The sequence below is a fragment of the Crocuta crocuta genome, unplaced genomic scaffold (genome assembly GCF_008692635.1).
Source record: "Crocuta crocuta isolate KB4526 unplaced genomic scaffold, BGI_CrCroc_1.0 scaffold220, whole genome shotgun sequence".
Lineage (NCBI taxonomy): Eukaryota > Metazoa > Chordata > Mammalia > Carnivora > Hyaenidae > Crocuta > Crocuta crocuta.
Genome location: NW_027526949.1, coordinates 368,896 through 391,230, shown reverse-complemented (window position 1 = coordinate 391,230; position 22,335 = coordinate 368,896). Strand labels below are relative to the sequence as shown.

Genomic DNA, 22,335 nt, shown 5'->3' with positions numbered 1-22,335 from the left:
AATTGGTTTAGCTTGTCTTCTGTTTCTGGTATACGCTTCACGAAACATTCTATAAGCTTGGAAGGAAATATGTGGATGTATGTATATTTTATATTTATATAAATGATAGTGACTATATAGTCTGTATAGCCCATTTCTCCTTTCACTTTATTTCTTTCTTTTAAGTTTATTTTGAGTGAGAGAGTGGGGAAGACAGAGAGCGAGAAGGAGAGAGAGAGAGAATCCAGAGCAGGCTCGGCACTGTCAGCACAGATCCCAATGTGGGGCTCAAACTCATAAGTTGCAAGACCATGACCTGAGCTAAAATTGAGTCTTATGCTTTAAAAAATTTTTTAAATACTTTTTAATGTTTATTTATTTTTGAGAGACAGAGCATGAGCAGGAGAGGGGCAGAGAAAGAGGGAGACACAGAATCTAAGCAGGCTTCAGGCTGTGAGCTGTCAGCACAGAGCCCTACTTGGGGCTTGTACTCATGAGCTATGAGATCATAACCTGAGCTGAAGTCGGAAGCTTAACCCACTGAGCCACCCAGGCACCCCTCACCTTATAAGAAGTCTTGGGGATAGTTCCATAACAGGGCTTCAGTTTCTCCCTTTTTAAAAATTATCAATGTGATCTCTTGTGTGGACATACTGTAACTTTTCAAGACAGTGACCTTTCTTGGACATTTAGGTTGTTTTAGAGATTCATGTGTGGTGTTCCATGTATGAATAGTCCTTTTACTCCAGAGTAGTATTCCATGGTATAGATGTATCACAGTTTATTCAACCATTCACCCATTAAAGGCATCTGGGTTGTTTCCAGCTTTGAGTTGTTACAGATTGTCTGCAATGAACATTTATTTGTGTGCAGGTTTTTGTGTAAACAAATTTTTATTTCTCTGACATTAATGCCTAAGAGTGCAATTGTTGGGTTATATAGTAGTTGCATGTTTAGTTTTTAAAGAAATAGCCAAACTTTCCCATCAGCAATGTATGAGTAATTCAGTTTTCCACACTGTCCCAGCATTTGGTGATGAAATCTTATTATTTTGGCCATTCTGATACTCATGTAACAAGTCTGATTTTTACATTATGAAATGTCACCAACTTCATTCAGTAGGAACCATCCAGAAAATTTTAGCAGATGTCCATTTTAACAACATGGGATGATTCTTCAAAGATAAATTACAAGTTAGAGATTATAGTGTACATTTTTAAAAATTAAGTTTCATATTTGAACTCCTTTTACCTCCCAATATTTTCTTTTTATATTTCTACCTTCACAGATTTTTCTTTGAAGGTATTAAGATGGTAGTAAATGTGATTTTTGACTTTTGCTATTCAGCCTGATAAAATTTATAGTTTTGCGGTTATACAGGAAGAGGCTTCCGATTGCTAATACCTCATGAGAGGTACAAGGCCTTTTACTGGGATTAAACTTTAGTCTTCTGATTTTAGAATCCTCACAATTGCAGTATGTTAAAATGTTAATTCTCTAAGATATTGCCAAGAGACAGATGGGTAATTATCTACATATCAAATATAATTGTTTGGAAGCTACAAATTAAATCATGAGCTAAATTTCTTATGTATGTAGCTTGAGTCTAGTGAATTCCCTTGAAGAATTGGAAGTCAACAGTTTTCAAGACCACTACAACTATATTTAAAGTTAGTGTTTTGCCTTCATATTTGCTAAATAATTACATTATCTATTTATAGCTTCTTGTAAAATATCTCAAAGTATGTTTGTTTTTCACTTTGCCTTGAACATTTTCTGCTTCTCGATGTTCCACTAACTTTTTCTCTAGGTGGCTCTTACCCTTCAGATCTCTGTTCCCTCATTATTTTTCTCAGTGAAAGCTTTACTGACCTCTTTCATTCTTCCACAGGGGCCATGCAGCTCTTCTCTGTATTGTCTCACTTTTAGTGTATGTGCTGCCAAAGTGAGCATTGTTGAATTCTGGAACAGGTCAAATCCCCCTTCCTCATGTTTTCTTCACTTCTGTTTCTTAACACCTGTACTGGCAGTGCCTCATCATCCTGTAACAGAACCTCTTGCTTAATTGTCCTTGTGAGGAAGATCATGACTTTTTTTTTGTTCATTGCTGCTTCTCCAGTGCCACCCTTGGCATTTTATCCATAGTGGGCACTGAATAAATTTATATGTTTTTATTGAATGGTTGAGGGAATGAAATAGACTTAAAAATACCTCCCAACCTGTAAGTTCCATGGAAGTGTTCAATATTCTTTTTCCAGTGAGTTACTTGTTCTGGCCTCTTGTTTCTTGGAACAGGTTGGTGAACTCAGAAAGGAAATCATGTAAGAAGAGAGTATTGTAGAGTTGTCCTGGGATTGGTTCCCTCTAACTACTTCAGATATCCTGGACTGATAATATAGCTCCAGCTCCTTTATCTAGTCCTTCTCATTTGGCAAATCAGAGTTCTATAAAAATGTCTAAGTGTTTACTGCAATCAGTGATTTCTGAAGTTTTATATTCATAAATGCCATCAGGTTCCTCCACTTTCTTGTCTTGAAAAGACTTGATGTCATTTTGTGGCTTTGTCTGTGGGAGAGTAATGCATATTTGGGTCAATACATAGAAAGTAATTAAGAAATTCTGATTAAACAGAAAGTTCGCTTTAGAAATTTGTGTTCTCTTAATGAGTTAGGCAGATTTTAGCTCAGTTAAATGACTTAGTTAAACCGTTTAACTCATGATTTTAAAATTATGAATGTTCTTTTATATTTCTTCCTTTTGTAAATTAAATTATTCACATATTTTTTTCAGTTGAACAGAGGAAATGACGTGCTTAAAGCATTGAATGACCTCATCTTTAAAAATAAACATATTTCTTTAATATTTGAATAGGTAGCATATTTACATATATTAGTAATCAATAACGGTATAAGAATGTAGTGAAAAGTCTTTCTCCAAATCTTGTCCTCAAGCTAGTTTTCATCTGCACCCCCAATCAATAAACATTATTTTTAGTTTCATAACATCATTTCATCTCATAACATGGATTATTTGAGAGTGTATTATCAGACAATTAAAATAAATCCTCTGTAACCAAATTGTGAGTCTCTTAAAGTGCCGTGAAAATGTAACAAAATAGGTCTTTACAGAAAATAGTCTATCTTCCTCACTAGAGCAGAGATCAGCAAATTTTTCCTATGTAAAGCATCAGATAGCAATTATTTTAAGCCCTGGAGGCTATAATGTGTCTTCTACAACTATCTAACTCTGCTGTTGTAATTTAAAAGCATCCATAGACAGTATGTAGATGAATAAACATGTTTGAGCTTGAATAAAGCTTTATTTATGGACATTGAAATTTGCTTTCCATAAAATTTTCACATGCCGTGAAATATTCTTCTTCTATGGATTTATTTCCAGCTATTTAAAAATATAAAATCCCAGCATCCCTCCTCATCAGGGAAATACAAATCAAAACCACACTGAGATACCACCTCACGCCAGTCAGAGTGGCTAAAATGAGCAAATCAGAGAACTCTAGATGCTGGCGAGGATGTGGAGAAACGGGCACCCTCCTACACTGTTGGTGGGAATGTAAACTGGTACAGCCCCTCTGGAAAACAGTGTGGAGGTTCCTCAGGAAACTAACAATAGAACTCCCCTATGACCCAGCAATAGCACTGCTAGGAATTTACCCAAGGGATACAGAAATGCTGAGGCATAGGAGCACATGTACCCCAATGTTCATAGCAGCACTCTCCACAATAGCTAAAACATGGAAAGAGCCTAAGTGTCCATCAACAGATGAATGGATCAAGAAGATGTGGTTTATCTATACCATGGAATACTACATGGCAATGAGAAACAATGAAATCTGGCCATGTGTAGCAACATGGATGGACCTTGAGGGTGTTATGCTGAGCGAAATAAGTCAGGCAGAGAAGGACAAATATCATATGTTTGCACGTATAGGAGGATTAGGAGGAACTTGACGGAGGAACAAGGGGGAGAAGAAGGGCGGAAATGGTGGGGGAAAGGGAGAGAGGCAAACCATGAGAGACTCTTGAATGCTGACAAAAACTGAGGACTGATGGATGTGGGGGGGAGGGGGGATGGGCATGGAGGAGGGCACTTGTGGGGATGAGCACTGAGTGTTATGTGGAAACTAATTTGACAATAAACTATTTGTAAAAAAAAAATAAATAAAAATAAAAATATAAAATCCATCTGAGTTCACAGGTTGTAAAATAAGAAGTAGTGGGAAGGATTTGGCTTCCCAGCTATTCTTCGCTGACTCCTGATGTGGTTCAGGATGATGTTGTTAGGTTCTAATACAATTCATTTCATTTCTAATTATTTTTTTCTTACATATATTTAAAATACTGATCATTAAGTATCTTAATTTTTTGGTCTTATATATCCAATTCAGTGTATTGGTTAGGGAAGAAGATATAACAATCATTGAGTGATGGTTCAGTGCTGGACACTGTTTTGTATTTTATTTCAGTTAATCCAGTCACCAACTCTGAAGTAGATATTCATATTTCTGTTTTATAGATGAAAGTAATGAAGAAGAAGGGGATTAGTAACATTTCCAAGGTTATATTCTTGCTAAGAGGTAGACTGGTATTTAACAGATGTTTATCAGACTCCCATGTTTATAGAATTGATCAACTATTTTTCAGCCACATAAAAGTGCTTCTTCTACTTAGCACAGTACTGTGCTTATATTTAGGTGTTTATAGTTTTGTTGTTTTTTATTTGTTGATTGACATTCAGTGCTGTTATTTTCTCAAGGATATAAACAGAAAAATTGAATTCATATTTATTTTCATTACATAATTTTCACCTGAGTGATTTTGCTTTACCTAGCTTCCTTTTAAGGGGAATTGGCAAATGGAGTTTGAAACACAGAGTAATTTCTTCTTCAAATATGGTCCCTGACTTGCAGTTATATGTATAATTCGATTTTTAATTTTGCAATTTCAGTCCATTTCCTCTGGAGTCCTCAGATGTTCAGAACATTTGATGACACACCAATACTGGGAGATTGTTTTTCACAATGGCTAAAGGAAGAATAAAGTGCTTTTATGTGGAGATTATGAAATATGTTAAAGTACATGTTCTTTTTCTGTACTTAAAACCAATTAGAAGTCATCCTTTTATTCAGTAACAATATTGTATTACAGTCACAATGTTGATAGTAAAATTTGCTACCTTTCAAAATCGAATTCAAAATAGAAAACACATTTTAGTTCACTTTATTATTCTTTAAATTTAAATGTACTTTTTTTGGATAGATATGGATTTATTTCACAGAGATTATTTCAAAATATGTAAGGATTTATTAAAGTATTTGAGCAGGATTGTTAAAGTAAAAGCAAAAGTTAAGCAGCATGCCATTGTAACCAGTATCACCTGTTTGGAAAAGGTTAAATTTTAAGTTTGCACTAATAGCTTGAAATATGTTAATTAATTGGGTGGTTGGGACCTTCTACAGTCATCTGCTATGCCATAAAACATTTTCTCTTTAGCTCTGGGAAATATACATTTTGGAAGCCTTTTAGGGATTTGTGGGTTAATCTCTGGTCTACAGGAGCTTTCTGTGATTAAATAATTGCATTACTGGTTCCAAGTCATAGAGCTTTAGAGATCTGACCATTTTTTAAATTTTAATGATTATTTAAAGGCTAATCATGAGAAGATTCACCAACTGACCTGTAAATTTCAGAGAAAATGACTTATTTCATATCTGTCTCCAAAGTTTAAGGCAGAAGCTAATACTGAGATCATGCCATTGCATTTTGTTTTATTGATAAAAGTTTTAACCATTGCTTAATGACCACCGAGATAAATGAAGGGAAAAAATACCCCTCATAGTAGTTTCAATTGTACAACATAGTGATTCAACAATTATATACATTATGATATGCTCACCACAGTAAGTGTAGTTACCATCTGTCACCGTACAAAATTATTACAATATTATTGTCTGTATTTCCTATGTTGTACTTTTTATCCCTGTGATTTATTTTATAATTGGAAGTTTATACCTTTTACTGGATGAAAGGGATTAAGAGGTACAAATCCACTTATTTATTTTTCATTCAAATAGGGATACATTTCATGGAAGTACATACTTTATTTCTCACACTCTAGTCCTCTTAATACATTTAAAGTTAAATTTTCAACTATCTGGTAGGTACTATGATGATAAGCAGAAGTTAGGAACTTTTAAGAATAATCAATATAGTCAAATGGTCCACTGAAAATTGAATCTTACAATATAGTAAAACCGAATTTTAATATGGCTTGATATTATGTACAGTCACTGATACTTCAGGTTAAGATTCCCTTTGAACATAATTACCTATCACTTGTATTACATATAACACCTTTGACCAATAAAGTAGTGATGCCAACATAACCAAGGTTATAAGAATACAGAAAGAAGGTGAGCATGATTCAGAAACAATTTTTTGAGGGTTTTTTTTTTGAGAGCCCAAATGCGATAAATTGTATTAAAAATTCTCTCAAATATTTGTTAGAGTGGCCTTCAATTGTCATTTTTAAAAGTGTTTTTATTTATTTTTGAGAGAGAGAGAGCCAGCAGGGGTGGGATAGAGTGAGAGGGAGACACAGAATCTTGAAGGAGGCTCCAGGCTCTGAGCTGTCAGGACAGAGCCTGATGCGGGGCTTGAACCCACAAACGATGAGATCATGACCTGAGCCAAAGTCGGAAGTCACCCAGGTGCCCCTCAATTGTCACTTTTAATTGGAATTGTCATTAACTGATTGAGGCATCTCTGGCTTTCCAATTTCCAAAGTGTGACAGATACTACCTTTAAATGAGTATTGCTAGTATCCTAATACTTTTACAAATACATAACAATTGAAAAATTGGAATTTTATGCTTTGAAATTTCAGATATAAAGTCAAACAGAGGAAAAATGAAATAGTGGTTGGCCATTTGGGGAACACATCACAGTGGCCTTACCTAGATTAGGCTCATGGTTTAGTGTCTCAGACTCTCTTCAAAAGCATCTGATTTTGAGGGGACATCCAGAACAGTGCAGTTTCAAATCAACTGCTTCATGTTTAGCTAACAAAAGTATGGCTGAGATAGAAGCCATATTATTAAGGTAGTGACTTTTTTCACATTAAACTCATATGAGTAGAAAGGGAAATTATAATCAGAATTTTGCTTATGTAACAATGGACTCAGAAATAGGGAAAAGGCAGGTTTGTGACTTAGAATACCATGTATTGTGTAGTCCATGTTGTAACTAATCTCCAGTAGCAGAATTATAAGAATTCACCATTATTGGGAAGGTTGACAGTTCATCTCTTCCATTGAGTGGATCCAGCATAGAGAAATCAGTGAAGTTGTGTCTGTTCTGTAAAGCAGTCTGCTTTATCTTGTAGTGGACTTTAAGATTTATTTAATATATAATGATAAAAATGTAGATACTATGAATACTGATTTTGTTTCATCTCCAGTTTTTACCTTTTAATCAAACACCTAAGAAGCAGGCTACAATTTTTTTTTCTTAAGAAATTTTAAATGCTAAGATGGAAGCCTCCTTTTAATATGTTTTTTTTTTTTTACTTAGTGTTAATTTAGTTTTCAACAGCTTTTCTTGGTTTCCCCATTTCCTTCTTATTCTTCATCTGAGAATAATCTCAGAACATAGACATTTCTGTATCAGCTCAAATAATTAGTCTCCCAAGTCTAGCAAATACTATGTTAATAATAATTCTGTGGCTTGCACATATTTATTGCCTAGAGCAGGATTTCAAAATGAGAAAGTTTAAAGAAATGTACCTAGCCAGTTGTGTGCTTGGAATGCAGAGACAATGTCCCTGATAATCTTGTAGGAAATCAGTTTACTCCATAGAACAATTTATGATTTTCTCTATTTATGATTTCCTTTAAAGTATAAATGTACGGAGGCACTCAACATTGTGTTGTGGATGCTCATTGACTGGGAGGCAATCTTTGCAAATTGTGGTTTTCTGAGATAGTGTAATATTGATCTTAGGTAAAAAAAATTCTCTCTTCTTTTACACCGTCCATCATATTCCAAGCTTTTGTCCACTGAGTGAAAAAATACTGGGCTTTAATGACAGATATCACACATTTCAAACTGCAAATGAAAGCCAGCTTTTAATTAATAAAATTATTTTTGGGCTGACTACCTATAAGAAGCAAGTCCCTTGGCTCAAACAATATGGTATAACTGGAGGGGCCATTGGTGCTTCACATTGACTCTATCTACTCTTTCAGTGTCTTGGACTATGTATTCATGGAATACAAATTATTCCAATTTGTAATTGAACATTTATTGCTATGTTTGTTCATTTTTTTTCTTTGACTGATATACAAGCTTTGTGAGAACAGAGTATATTTTTCTTTTGTTCACTGTTTTATACATGATGCCCAGTAGAAGAATAGAAGAGATAAAAACTATTCAATGAATGAATAATGCCTTTGTAACCAAGCTGAGACTTTCTTCCCACATGAATCAATTTAAAGAAATGCTAGATTTCTGATATGGGAAGAAACTATTCAATGTCATTTTGTAGTTGGGCGATCGAACATCTCTGAAGATAGAAGAACTTGAGTTCTTGTATTTTGGTTTACAAGAGTGCTAGTGAATTAATGCTACGAATTCATGCTCAGTGTGGAACCTGATGACAGTTTGATCCCACAACCCTGAGATTATGACCTGAGCAGAAATCAAGAGTCAGATGCTCAGTCGACTGAACTACCCAGGCACCACAAAATATTTCTCTTTCTAAATGATTTATAGTTATAAGATATGAAGACATATTCACAGAGAAATGAGGGTCATGATCTCTTGTAGATGAGGGATAATTTTCTTATTAATATGTAGAGTTCTGAAAAGGCCAATAACTATTAAACATTGAAAGAGAGCTTCACTACATCAGTAACTTTTCTTATACTATTCTGTTAGCATCAGAATGGAAACCTTGTGCTTTAGAAGATATTAACAGGTGTAAGAAATACCTAAGTTGGATTGTGATATCCTTGATAATCCCTTTTGTCACTAACTTGACAAACACATTCTATTGATACATTGACATCATTTATATAATCTTTGGTTTGCCCAGAAAAAGAATGGAAATATAATGTGACCCAACAGAGGTCTCTGTGTATGTCGCTTATTGAGAATTTCCTTTGCTTTTGAATTGCTACTTGCGAAGGGTAAATTTTGAATGATCAGAATATATGTGGGACGAAACCGTGTTTCTCAGATGAAAGGGAAAAAGTAAACTGTCTGAGCCCCTTTGTTTCATTGCAGTGCTTTCTGTTATAAATCATATGGTTTTAAGTCTTGGTTTATAAGAAGATCCCAATAACTTGATTATTCATCAAAGCAAATTAATAGGGTGGAAGATTATCCTATAATATCACTTTAACGTGTAAAAGTTCAGATAGTGCAAGAAACTGACTTTGGCTCAGACACAGAGAATTGTTAAATACATTAAAAAGCATGTTCTTGTTGATAAATTATTGAAGATTGCAATAGAGTCGCAATTTCTCTACTTTTTTCCTTTTTATTTCATTTAATAAATATGTACATGGAGTTATGCTAGATATGATGAAAATTCAGTGATGAAATAAGAAACATATGGTCTCAAGGATTATATATGTCTTTTCTCTTATTTATTTTAACAGTTTCCTTCTCTTCTGGTTAATACAACTCATGTTCCAAGTTTGAGCTTGGAAATGTTAAAAGAGTTCCAGGATGTTAAGTTTAAAAATGAACTTAGCTGTTGAATGGTAGTGTTGATGTTAGTCCTGGAAACTCAAATGATGTCCAAATACATTACATGGAAACTACCAATCAACTACTTATCCCTGTTTTTTGCTTGGCTACTGCTGGTATTTATGATACTATTCAGAGTCAGAATGAGCTGTTCCTGGCAGCATGCACTGTTAGCCCAAACTCTGATGTTCTAAAAGGATGTTTTATGGACTAAAGTTTTAAATCAGAATATTATTTCTGTTGATCCTAATTTGTAATCACTGTGGAATAAATAAATGGGCACATGTGATAGGGTATCCCTTTACCAAGAGGGGAAAAAAGACTAATGAAGACTTGTTTACTGAAAAAACGCACTTTACTCTGCAGTCTTAAGCAAAGGAAGCTGAACCACAAATTTGAGTTTCTTTTTTTCTTTTTCTTTTTCTTTCAAGTTTTAATTTAAATTCCATTTAGTTAATGTACAGTGTAATGTTAGTTTCAGGTGCAGAAGTTAGTGATTCATCACTTACATACAACACCCAGTGCTCATCATAACAAGTGCTCTCCTTAACACCCATCACCTATTTAACCTATCCTCCTGCCCAGTAACCTTCAGTTTGTTCTCTATAAATAAGAATCTGTTTCTTCATTTGCTTCTCTCTTTCTTTAATTCCCCTATGTTCATCTGTTTTGTTTCTTAAATTCCACATATGAGTGAAATCATATGGTATTTGCTTTTCTCTGACTGACTTATTTTGCTTAGCCTACTACACTCTGGCTCAATCCACATCATTGTAAATGGCAAGATTTCATTCTTTTTTATGTCTGAGTAACATTACATTGTATATATATCACATCTTTATTCATTCTTCAGTCATTGGGCACTTGAGCTGTTTCTGTACTTTGGCTATTGTTGATAATGATGCTATAGATACTGGGGTGCATGTATCTCTTCAAATATGTATTTTTGTCTTCTTTGGGCAAATACCTACTAGTGCAATGGCTGAGTCATAGGGTAGTTCTATTTTTAACATTTTGAGAACCCTCCATACTGTTTTCCAGAGTGGCTGCACCAGTTTGCATTCCTATCAACAGTGCAAAAGAGTTCCCCTTTCTCCATATCCTTGCCAATGCCTGTTGTTTCTTATGTTGTTGATTTTAGCAACTCTAACAGGTGTGAGGTGATATTGCATTGTAGTTTTGATTTGTATTTCTTTGATGATCAGTGATATTGAACATCTTTTCATGTGTCTGTTGGCCATCTGCATATTTTCCTTAGAAAAATATCTATTCATGTCTTCTGCCCAGTTTTTAACTGGATTATTTGTTTTTAGGGTGTTGAGTTTGATAAGTTCTTTATATATTTAGGATACTAACCCTTTATAAGGTATGGCATCTGCATATATCTTCTCCTATTGCATAGATTGTCTTTTTTTTAAAAAGTGTTTATAATAATTGAGTGAGAGAGAGAGAGACAGAGTGTGAGTGGGGGAGGGTCAGAGAGAGAGGGAGACACAGAATCTGAAGCAGGATCCAGGCTCTGACATGTCAGCACATAGCCTGATGCGGGGCTTGAACTTGTGAACCTTGAGATCATGACCTGAGCAGAAGTCAGGTGCTTAACCGACTGAGACACCCAGGAGCTCTGCCTTTTGGTTTTGTAGATTGTTTCCTTTTCTGTGCAGAAGCTTTTTATTTTGATGAAGTCCCAATAGTTTATTTTTGCTTTCATTTCCCTTGCTTCAGGAGACATATCTAGTAAGAAATTCCTATTACCCACGTCAAAGAGGTTACTGTGTTTTCCTCTAGGATTTTGATGGTTTTCTGTCTCACATTAGGTCTTTTATCCATTTTGAATTTATTATTGTGTATGGTGTAAGAAAGTGGTCCAGTTTCTTTTTCATATTGCTGTCCAATTTTCCCATCATTTTTTGAGGAGACTGTCTTTTTTTCCCATTGGATATTCTTTACTGCTTTGTTGAGGATCAGTTGCCCATATAGTTGTGGGTTCATAACTCGGTTCTCTATTCTGTTCCAGTGATCTATGTGTCTGTTTTTGTGCCAGTACTATACTGTCTTGATCACTACAGCTTTGTAATGTAACTTGAAGCCCAGATTCATGATGCCTCCAGGTTTGCTTTTCATTTTCAAGATTGCTTTGGCTATTCAGTGTGTTTTGTGGTTCCATACAAATTTTAAGATTGTTCTAGCTCTGAAAAATGCTGGTGGTATTTTGAGAGGGATTGCATTGAACGTGTAGATTGTTTTGAGTAGTACAGATATTTTAATAATATTTGCCTTTTCAATCTGTGAGCATGGAATGTTTTTCCATTTCTTTGTGTCATTTTCAGTTTCTTTCACCAGTATTTATAGTTTTCAGAGTACAGATCTTTTTACTTTCTTGGTTAGGTTTATTCTTCAGTATCTTATGGTTTTGGGTGCAATTGTAAATGGGATTGATTCCTTGATTTCTCTTTCTGCTACTTTATTATTGGTATGTAGAAGTGCAACAGATTTCTGTAATTAATTTTTGTATCTTGTGACCAATCTGGGTTTCTTGACAACTAGGCATAATCAGAGCAAGAAAGTTAATGCACAGATAAGCCAATCCCTGTACTCCCAGTTACCACTTTATAGAGCTTCCAAACACTGGGAGATACTACTTCAGCCTTCATAGTCTCACTTCTACCAGCAGCCATTGCTGAAATAAAGACATCTCTGATTATTTCCTGAAAGAGACTAGTACAGACCCACTAGAGATCCTGTTGAAATGATCACTGGGCTCTTAAATTGTTTTTGTTATTTCAGTAAACTCATCACAAATCTCCATTTCTCAGTGATACTTTGAAGCTTACTGAAATGTCTGTTTGCTTTGGGGTGAAATTTTATGACACTCATGTAATAATAATGGTTATCATAAGAATACCAGGTTACTAATTGTGTGAGAAAGAAAACATTAATTGAGAGTGTTCTCTGTACCGATTTTACACTAGGTATTTTGTGTGCATTCCCATTAATATTGGAAAGTTGGAATTATCACCCCCATTTTACCACCTACAGGAAATTGTGGATCTCAGAACAGTGAAATACCCTGGGTGCCTTCAAAGTTCCACAGCCAGACAGTCTTATTGTTGGGTTTAAATGCAAGTTGTGTGGCTGTGAGGTTTGTACATGTTCCTTAACATTACAATCTCCAGGTGGCAACTTGTACTTCTGGAAGTATGCTTGGGGATTCTGTTCTGAGAGCTATGAGGATATATTTTCCCTGATGAGACTGGGAGAAAAGAATGGAGCTCAGTTCAGTTGAGTAAAAGAAAACTCCCCCTAAGCTCTAAACATCAAAATCTACACATTGTATTTGAAAGAATGGAAGGAGCACCCCCCACCCCGACTCTTCCTAAGCATAAAAGTTATGAGAATATTAGATAATATGGTTTTTGATTCCTGGGTGGTGAAGGTCAAGTTTATGTTCCATAAAATCTTTATTTACAGTAAATATTTGGTCTTTTAAAGTTCTTGTTTTGAACCTCACAAATAACCCTGGTAAGTAGGCAAGAGGCGGAAGTCTAATTGGGTGAACTAATTAGTAAGTTGAAGTTAAGACAAGAGTCTTTCACTTCTGTCTCTGAGTATGATGTGATTTCAAGCATGACGTATTTTGAAATGACCTAATGTCACCAGAGAGCAGCTTTTTGGATCTTTTTAAATGACATTCAGGAACTGATTTTGAAGGGATAAGCATTTTAGGAAATAAAATGATGGTTAAACTTTGTCATAGTGATGCTACTTGGCACAAATGGGGGATCTTATTTTGTTAATGTTTTATTTTTATTACATAAAAATACATGGTCATTATGGCAGAGTTAGAGAATACTGATTAACAATAATCACCAGAAACCTCAAAAAACCCCCATAATTTCACAAATTTTATAAATTCGCAAAATGCTGCTAATCTGATGTGTAACACTTCAGTTTGTTCCCCCTATGTTTCAATGTATGGAGTTTACCCAAGCAGGGCCAAACCACAATAGTATTTGGCAACTGTTTTTGTTTGTTTATTTGTTTGTTTACTCATTGGGTTTTCACTTAATAGTATATCAAAATAGCTTTCTATCATTTGTGATGGTATACTGTTCCATACAATTAATGCACCAAGAAATATCTGATTTTCTATTATTAGGCAATTACATTGCTTTGATTTTTCCCAATCAGAATAAGATTGTCATGAATAAGGCTACAAAAATGTTTTTTTTAAAGTTTATTTATTTATTTTGAGAGAGAGTGTGTGTGAGCAGAGGAGGGGCAGAGAGGGAACGAGAGAGAATCCTAAGCAGGCTTCGCACTGCCAGCACAGAGCCTGATGTAGGGCTCAATCTCAAAAGCAGGAGATCATGACTTGACCTGAAACCAGGAGTTGGATGCTCAACTGACTGAGCCACCTAGGTGCCTTCCAAAAATGTTTATGATGAGTAAGGCAACAAAAGAAGTTTATATACTGTTGTGTACCATTGTTTTTATACAGATTACAATATCTTCCTACCATTTTCTTTGCTTTTTAATGAGACTTGTACTTTTTATATGTTTTTCCACATTTATTGTGTTCCTCAATATGTCAGGCATTTCCTAGGGTGGATGAAACATCAGTGTCTTCTTGGTATTTAACATTCAGATTGTATACATTTTTTAATTGTAGAAAGCCCTTGCTGCTTGAATTATGATCACTCATATTTTTCTGGGTTGTAAGGCTCACATGTTTGGCAGACATGGTCTCAATATCATGGACCTTCCTTAAAATTAACATCTGATTTTGCTTACTAGGTTATATTTTCTGACACAAGTGATGTGCTCTATATTTTGAACACCAAACATCCTGAGACTAAATAAAGACAAATAAAATATTTTTAGAAAGAAGCAGAGAGGAATATTGTGACAACTTACTTGCTATTAAGGAATGCACAGTGCTCTGTAAAATAATCATGTTAACCAGTACACTGGTCTTCCTGCATCATCAACATTTCCTTAATAGTCTGTCAAACAATGCTGAGTCCAAGACAGCATTAAAGAAATTAGAATCAGCTGCTGGAGCTGAAATGTTTAAGTCCTATAAAATCTTTCCAAGATAATGGTAAAAACAAAAGACTCAAATCCTTTGATCATGGGACTGGATGAAAGGAGTTTGTGGTTGTAAACAAATTTCTTTCTCTTGAACAATTGCCTGAGCAGAAGATCATAATGTCTCCACAGCTAGTTCCTTGCGGGTCCACATTTGTGCCTTTTCCACGACTTCAGCCATCAATATCGGAATCAAGAAAAAGGTACCGTAGGGTAGGCTGTAGCATTGAGGGGTTCAAATAATGAAAATGTTTGAATGTGTTTGTTGTCATAGATAAAGCTATCACTCTTTGCTTTTATTTAGTCCTCTAAAATAGAGTACTTTTAATAATCCATAGATTCAATGAGCTTATATTGCATGTTTTAAATATATTTACTTTAATGATCAACCAGAGATACACATTTCCAAAAATTGTCTTTAGCATTAGTGATATTCAATTTAGTAATTTAGTTTTGAGATGCCCAATTGAGTTTATACCTTAGGATAATATGAGTATATATGATTGAGTACACTTCCCTCTTAAATCATTATCAAAATGCTCTAATTCTACATAATACCCTTTTTCTAACATTATTACTTAAATGGAAGGTATTTTGAATGTGTCATGCCCAAAATTGTTCTAAGAGAAAGCCATTCAGTTACATTATTTAAGGTGCATGTTCAAGAGTTAGATATTTTTGTATAGCATAGTTGTAAACATGAAAGGTATGGGGCAATCTAATGCACAATTGTATCCTGCCTGACTTTTTCTGTTTTTGATGAAGTACAATAGCTTTCTGTCAAAATGCATGACGTACTCCTGCTCCTTTTATCAGGACATTTAAGGCTGGATTGCCAGCTTTGCAGATGGGGTTGTTACAAATACATTGATGTCACCAGTCAAGGGAATAATTCTACCTAATGAGCAGGGGAAGTGCTAGCCAATTTTTATTACCGACAGGCAGTCATGAGCCAGCAAGAAGGAAACTCCCACAGAAGATAAATCTCTACTCCATTAATGATAATATTTTTTATGATCAACACTTAAAACTAAAATGCTTTTTCCTTAAATGGACTATGGTAAAGTAAGTGTTTGGGTAATAACCGATAATGAGTAAAGATTTATTACATTTCCTCTTGGCTCTTTAGTCAATAACACTTTCTTTGGCTTGGATATCATTAGAAAATTAGAAGTCAATGTATGCCATTTCTGTTTGATACTTGATTGAAAAGAAAGTTGGTTACTTAGAGATGTGAGGAAAGGCTCATAGGTGATTTGTTTTTGCAGTTGTAATGGCAGCTTTGAGTTTTCTGTTGTGCTCAGAGGAAAACAAAGGATAATAAAATTAATGGTATCTATAGACCATTTTTCAGCCTTTGTAAATACTTGGGGCTACCCAGGATTGTAATATTGGGTGTAAAATGTGTGTTCAGAGTAATTCCACATCTTATTCTAACTCTCTAGAGAATATTATTTTATGCAAAATCTGAAGGATTTGTCTTTCTGTGGATATACAGTGATGACAGCACTGATGTACTAAACAAATTGAAAAATTATTTGAAAATGAAACAGGATATTCTGGCATAAAAAACATAAGCTTTTAATTTTTTACCTGGAAGTGGCCATTCTCCCATAGAAGTGATGATGGGATCATTAGACTAGTGACATGGTGGCTGCCATTCCATTATTGATCATTATCGTGTGGTTTTCTTTTCAAAATTGCTTATTACAGGTAGTTAATCAAAATCCATTTGAGGCTAAGAAAGTTGGTAAGTTAAAAGTAAGGGATAACTGGCAGAGAAATTTGGTACACTATCAAGAGCCATGATCTAAGAACCAGACTTGTGCTTAGGTCTTGCTCTGTAACTGAATATGAAGGAGCTGTACCTCAGTTCAAATCGTTTATTTACTTTGAGTTTCAGTTTTCTACCTATGAATAAAATTTAGCTCTGAAGAATTTCTTGTGTGGAAGGAGTTATGACCCAGTGTTTGTACGAGAGAAATTATAAGGAATTGGGCAGTAAGTCTTCAAAATCCATTTTATTTTCATTATAGCATTGCACTTTTATTAGATCTCAGCTTCGTGACTTGCTAGCAATGTAATCTTGGACAACATACTGAACTTCCTGAGCCTCACCAATCTCATCTGTATAATGAGGAAAATGATTCTTAGCTCAAATAATTTTTGTAATATTAAATTTTTAAAAATATATGCCTAGCATATAGCAGGCATATATTAAAATGGTATGATTGGTGAATACAATATGAGTCCATTTGGGGAATGAAAATTTTCACTGTTAAAATATTTTTTGTCATGTTCATGTTAGTCATTAAGGGTTGTTTTCTCTTTTCATTTCATTTTTACCTATATTTGTCAATTTCCCACTAAATGCTTTGCACATAAAAAGGATGGAATGATTGAACCAAGTAACTGTTGAAGATGCAAAGTGGAAAACAGATTTCCTGAATAGTTTCTTGATCCCCACATTGGGTGTTTTCATGTCAACTACTGAACTATACAAATTAGGAAATAGTTTTAACATCTGAAGATTAAGTAAGAAATTAATTTAACTTTAGGCTTTATATATTTCTTGATATGAATTCTGTGTCTTCACATGTACCAGCAACTTTACTTCACATTAAATTATTTAAACTAATGGAACTTTTCAAACTGTAACTTTGTATTCTTTATTTAAATGAAATTTCCTGAGTAATTAAGCATATATCTATCATATGCTGGAACTATATGCTACTTTCAAAGAGCACATGCTGACTTACAAGTGGAATAATGGTTTCCTATTAATATTCTTCCCCATAAAAGAAATTCAAGCAGCTTTTAAAGTACTTGAAGTTGTAAAGTTAATGGTCTCATTTTTAAGAAATTTGTTAGATTATTAATATCATTGATTTGATGTCACCCTATTTTGCTAGTAAAGTGTCGTTATTTACATGTGAATAATTATGAACACATTTCAGGTAATTTTCCCCAACTTTTTGGTGGTATGATGCATTTCTATGTGTGAACTTAAAGCCTTTATGGTAGTAATACTTATACTTTCATAACAAAAGGGAAATTACTGAAGCTAGTAAACAGCTCTCATAAATGCTATTATGTCCACCTTTCTCCATGAAAATGAGTAAGAGATAATTTGCCATTTCAAAAGGTCTTTTGTTTCTTTAACAGAAACTTTTGAGGGATATACTGTAGAATCAACACAGTGAGAGGAATACAAAAAAGTGGAAGACAGTCAGTGTTTTGTGTTGGTAACATCTGATGAATAGTCAAGAATACTCTGGATCATTCAAGTAAACTACAAGGGTGGTTCTGACCGAGTGTCAGACAGTATTACTTCATATTATATCTGTATTTATGTAGTATGTATACATATATGTGAGTGAACATTTGTTCACAGTTATATAAATTTGCACATACACACGTACAGTCAATTCTTATTATTTGTACTAATTAGGGCCTGTCAAACCTCCACAAATACTGAATATAGGGCTGTTGCTCCTAAATAGTTACAGGATTATGTTCCTGGTAGTCTCTTGTCATATTTTCATTAGCTGACCAGTACATAACCTTGTTTATGTGTGTGTATGTGTTCCAAATATATATATATTTTTTGTATATATATTCCATATATATATATAGTGTGTATATATATATTCCAAATAAGTAAATATATGCAGTATTTTTTTATAATAAAACACTGAGAAAGGTTTCAATTTTCTTTATCCTGGATAACATGACCATAAGTTTCTTTGGCTTTTGGCCTTAGAACAATGTCGTCCATTATACTTTTCTTTGTATTAGTCATAATCTTATGAATCCACAAATTTAGCCAATTTTTCATCTTTTCCAAAGCTTCATCATGCACTGTAGATGCTAATTAAATGTTTTTCAGAGTAGGCTCAAGTATAGATTGTTGTATTTTTTCTTCCTTTTTCTTTTTTTAAATTGTTCATTTATTTTTGAGATAAATATAGATAGATAGATAGATAGATAGATAGATAGATAGATAGATAGAGAGTGAGCAGAGGAGGGGCAGAGAGAGAGGGAAACAGAATCCTATCCAGGCTCCATGCCGTCAACACAGAGCCCATTGCAGGGCTTGAACCCACGAACCGTGAGATCATGACCTAAGCCAAAGTCGGATGCTTAACCGACTGAGCCACCCAGGTGCCCCATCATCATCTTTTTCTAAACTAGTGGTTCTTCTCACATTTAATCTTGACCCTATCATGCAATCTCTATGCTGATAGAAACTATTGAAAACTACAGACGTAACAAATAATTCTCTATTTAAATGACTGCCCATTACCTTTAGTTTAAAGTCCAAGTTCAAACTCCTTAATGTGGCTTACAAAACCGTGGTACCTTTTCTTGACCACCTTTTTTTCCCTCATTTTTTTACTCTTTAGCCACAACAATTTAAAAAAAAGATGAAAAACTGATGAGTATATAATAAAACCCTCATTTATAAAAGTTAAAACTTAGCATTTGATTTAAATTAATTTTTTCTAAGGTAGGAGACAGTTTATTTAACACAAAATTAGATCTAATTTAGTTGTCCTCCCTACTTATAGCTGGAGGTATATGTAAAATGAAATTTTGATAGCTAGAAACTGCCTCGACTGATACTCAAAATATTAAATTTAATAGTGTCAGTATAGAAAAGTCCAAATGCAATTCTAATGCCATTTTTCACTATTATTTGTGGTATAAGATACTTAAGATAACAAGGATATGAAGATATTGGGTGCCTGGGTGGCTCAGTCAGCTAAGTGTCTGACTTGGGCTCAGGTCATGATCTCACAGTTCGTGGGTTCGAGCCCTGCTTTGGTCTCTGTGCTGACAGCTGGGAGCCTGGAGTCTGCTTCAGATTCTGTGTCTCCCTCTCTCTGCCCCTTCTCTCTCTCTCAAAAATAAATAAATATTAAAAAAGAAAAAAAAGAACCATGAAGATCTTGCTTAATTAACACTGAAAATAAATAATATATTACTTTAATATGAACTTTATTATTTTACACAATGTCATACTCTCATCGTATCATATTTTATATTATATCATACATCTTATTGCCTTTTTAGTGGATATTAGTTATTTTATACCACAGGCATCGATTTGTTTATTTTTGGTAACGATTCTTCATTTTTCCTATTCCTAATTCTCAGTCTGTGGGCTTTAGTCCTCCTCTACCCAAACTGTAATCCAAACCCCCTAATTTGAGACTGGAGAGTATGAACAAGGCTAACCCAGAGAACTTCCTCCCCTGACTTTAGTGTTTAGTTTAGAGGCAGGTATGAGACACAGTCTGACCATTAAAATTCAGTGGAAGCTTTTCTTGAAATTGTGGTAAAAACTTGCTTATTTTCCTCTCTGGACTTAACATGAAACTTCGAGTAGATTCTTTTTCTCAGTTGCAGACCAGAGAGCTAAGTGAGATAACACATAACAAATAATATAGTCAGTTCAGGTATCTGCAATTTTAAGACTCAAAGCATAAACATGTAAGATTTAGTAACTTCATTACTCTGCAGATTTTACTGATTCCTCACGTACTATAGTATTGTTGTGGTATAGGTACATCAGAAACTGATGGCACCTTTAATAATAATGTATATTATTGTATGTTATATTAATAATGTACATAATGTGTATGTATGATCTTTCAGCTTTTATATGTAATAGACTCATAACTCAGTTACAGACAATTAAATTAATTTTTTCACTTACATTAATTTTTAATTTTTGTTGACATGAATTAACATGAAGTGAATTTACAAACAAGTTAATAAGAGAAAAATGTAGAATTTTCAAATATGCATGAGGAAAGTGAAACCTGGTTTGAAGTGCAATTGCCAAGTGTAGATTCTTTCTGCATAAACATATTGGTTAAATATAATTTATATCTTATCTTTATATTCTGTGGTATATTGTCAGACAAAACTGCAAGTATTGTTGGCATTTCTTTTTTTTCTTTAAATAGGGAAAATGTGATTCTAGCATTAATGAGAAAAATTCCATTATAATTGATTCTCAGTTATTCTCATGAGGTATATTTATAGTCAGGTTTGATTTCATATCAACTTCTTTCTATTTATAAGGAACACCTTTCTTGTTAATGGTAAGTTAATGCTTGCTCAATTTTTATGGTTGTAAGTGAAATATGCATATTTTCATGAATACTAGAGTTTTAGGTAAGTTTGCATACTATTAGTATCCTTGAGTTTATCACCTATTTTATAATGTGGAATGGCTGCTAGGAAAAACCTAACAGCCTTATATTTAGAAGGCCTCATGTTGGGGGTCAGCATGTGAGGTGACGGCCTTCAGAGTTCTGCTGACAAGCTTCGGGATCATTTTAGAAGATCACTCTGTAGTTATTCCTATAGTCGTGGATGCTAGTAAAGTTATCTTCATCTCAAAAATACTATAAAGGCTTTATAACAGACTCTTCATAGTTTCTTTCCATAAATATGGACAGTGATGGGGAGCCAGGACCTAGAATTTTCTCCATGTTCCTGTAGTATTTTAAAAAATATTTTTCAGTTTTCCTAACCCAGAGACATGGGTCATGACAAGAGGTTGAATCTCTAGAATACACTAAGTTATCTATTATGGCTTTGTTTCTTTTTTTTTTTTTTGAGATGCATTATATTCATTGTTGCTTCCTCTCTTATAAACTGATGTCTGAAATTCAGACTTATTTGATCCAGGAGATAGTTTACATGTTTCATTTCAGGGGCAGATAGTTTTATGATTCTAAAAGGCATGTCTTAGCAGAGTCACTAAAGTGATAGTTTTGAAAATTAATGATATATTAATATGTAAAAGAAAAAATTTCCAACAGAATTAAATAAATGGAAACAATTATTTTATCTTTTGGTATAGATATAAAATTGATTAATTGTTTAAATAAAAACTAATATTCACATATTACACATGTACTTATTTAAATCTTTAAGTAGATATTTAAGAAAAAGTTCACAGCACACATTTTAGCCTTATTTTGCCAGTAATTTATGTGAAGTGCTTTAGTTATTCTGAAAATATCACAAAGGAAAAAGAATTTTTTTTTTCAATGATACTTTTCTCCCACACAGAAGAAAATAATGATACTGTTGCTTCCTTCTTTGGTGAACTATGAGGGGAAAGGTCGGAGGAAATTGCTAGATGGGAGTTTCAAATAAACCACCACATCAGAATGAATAAAGAAGGGATTATGGAAAATTATGAAAATCTTCAGAACAGATTTAAAATTGACAGTATGATTTTGACAGATAAGAGTGTAAATAACAAGATCAAAAAGCTGACTTTTATCTAACAAAATTCATCTAACACTCAGCAAATATATTGAGTACACATATAAAAATATGTGTATATGCTATTGTGTTAGGTTCTGAAAACACAATCAAAATGAACAAAATAGGTACAGTTCCTGCCTTCACAATTTTAGAGCCAAACAAAGCTATTACTAGCAGCTTTGGAGGGGCAGATAGCAAG

The 22,335-nt window shown here is 33.9% G+C and overlaps 1 protein-coding gene and 1 pseudogene across 3 annotated transcripts in view; one reads left to right on the top strand and one right to left on the bottom strand.

Moving 5' to 3' along the window:
• KCNT2 (potassium sodium-activated channel subfamily T member 2) overlaps positions 1-22,335 on the top strand; it is a 360,386-nt gene that overhangs the window by 61,511 nt on the left and 276,540 nt on the right. The gene's annotated exons all lie outside the window — the stretch shown is intronic.
• LOC144244078 (U6 spliceosomal RNA) lies at positions 1,837-1,932 on the bottom strand (annotated as a pseudogene).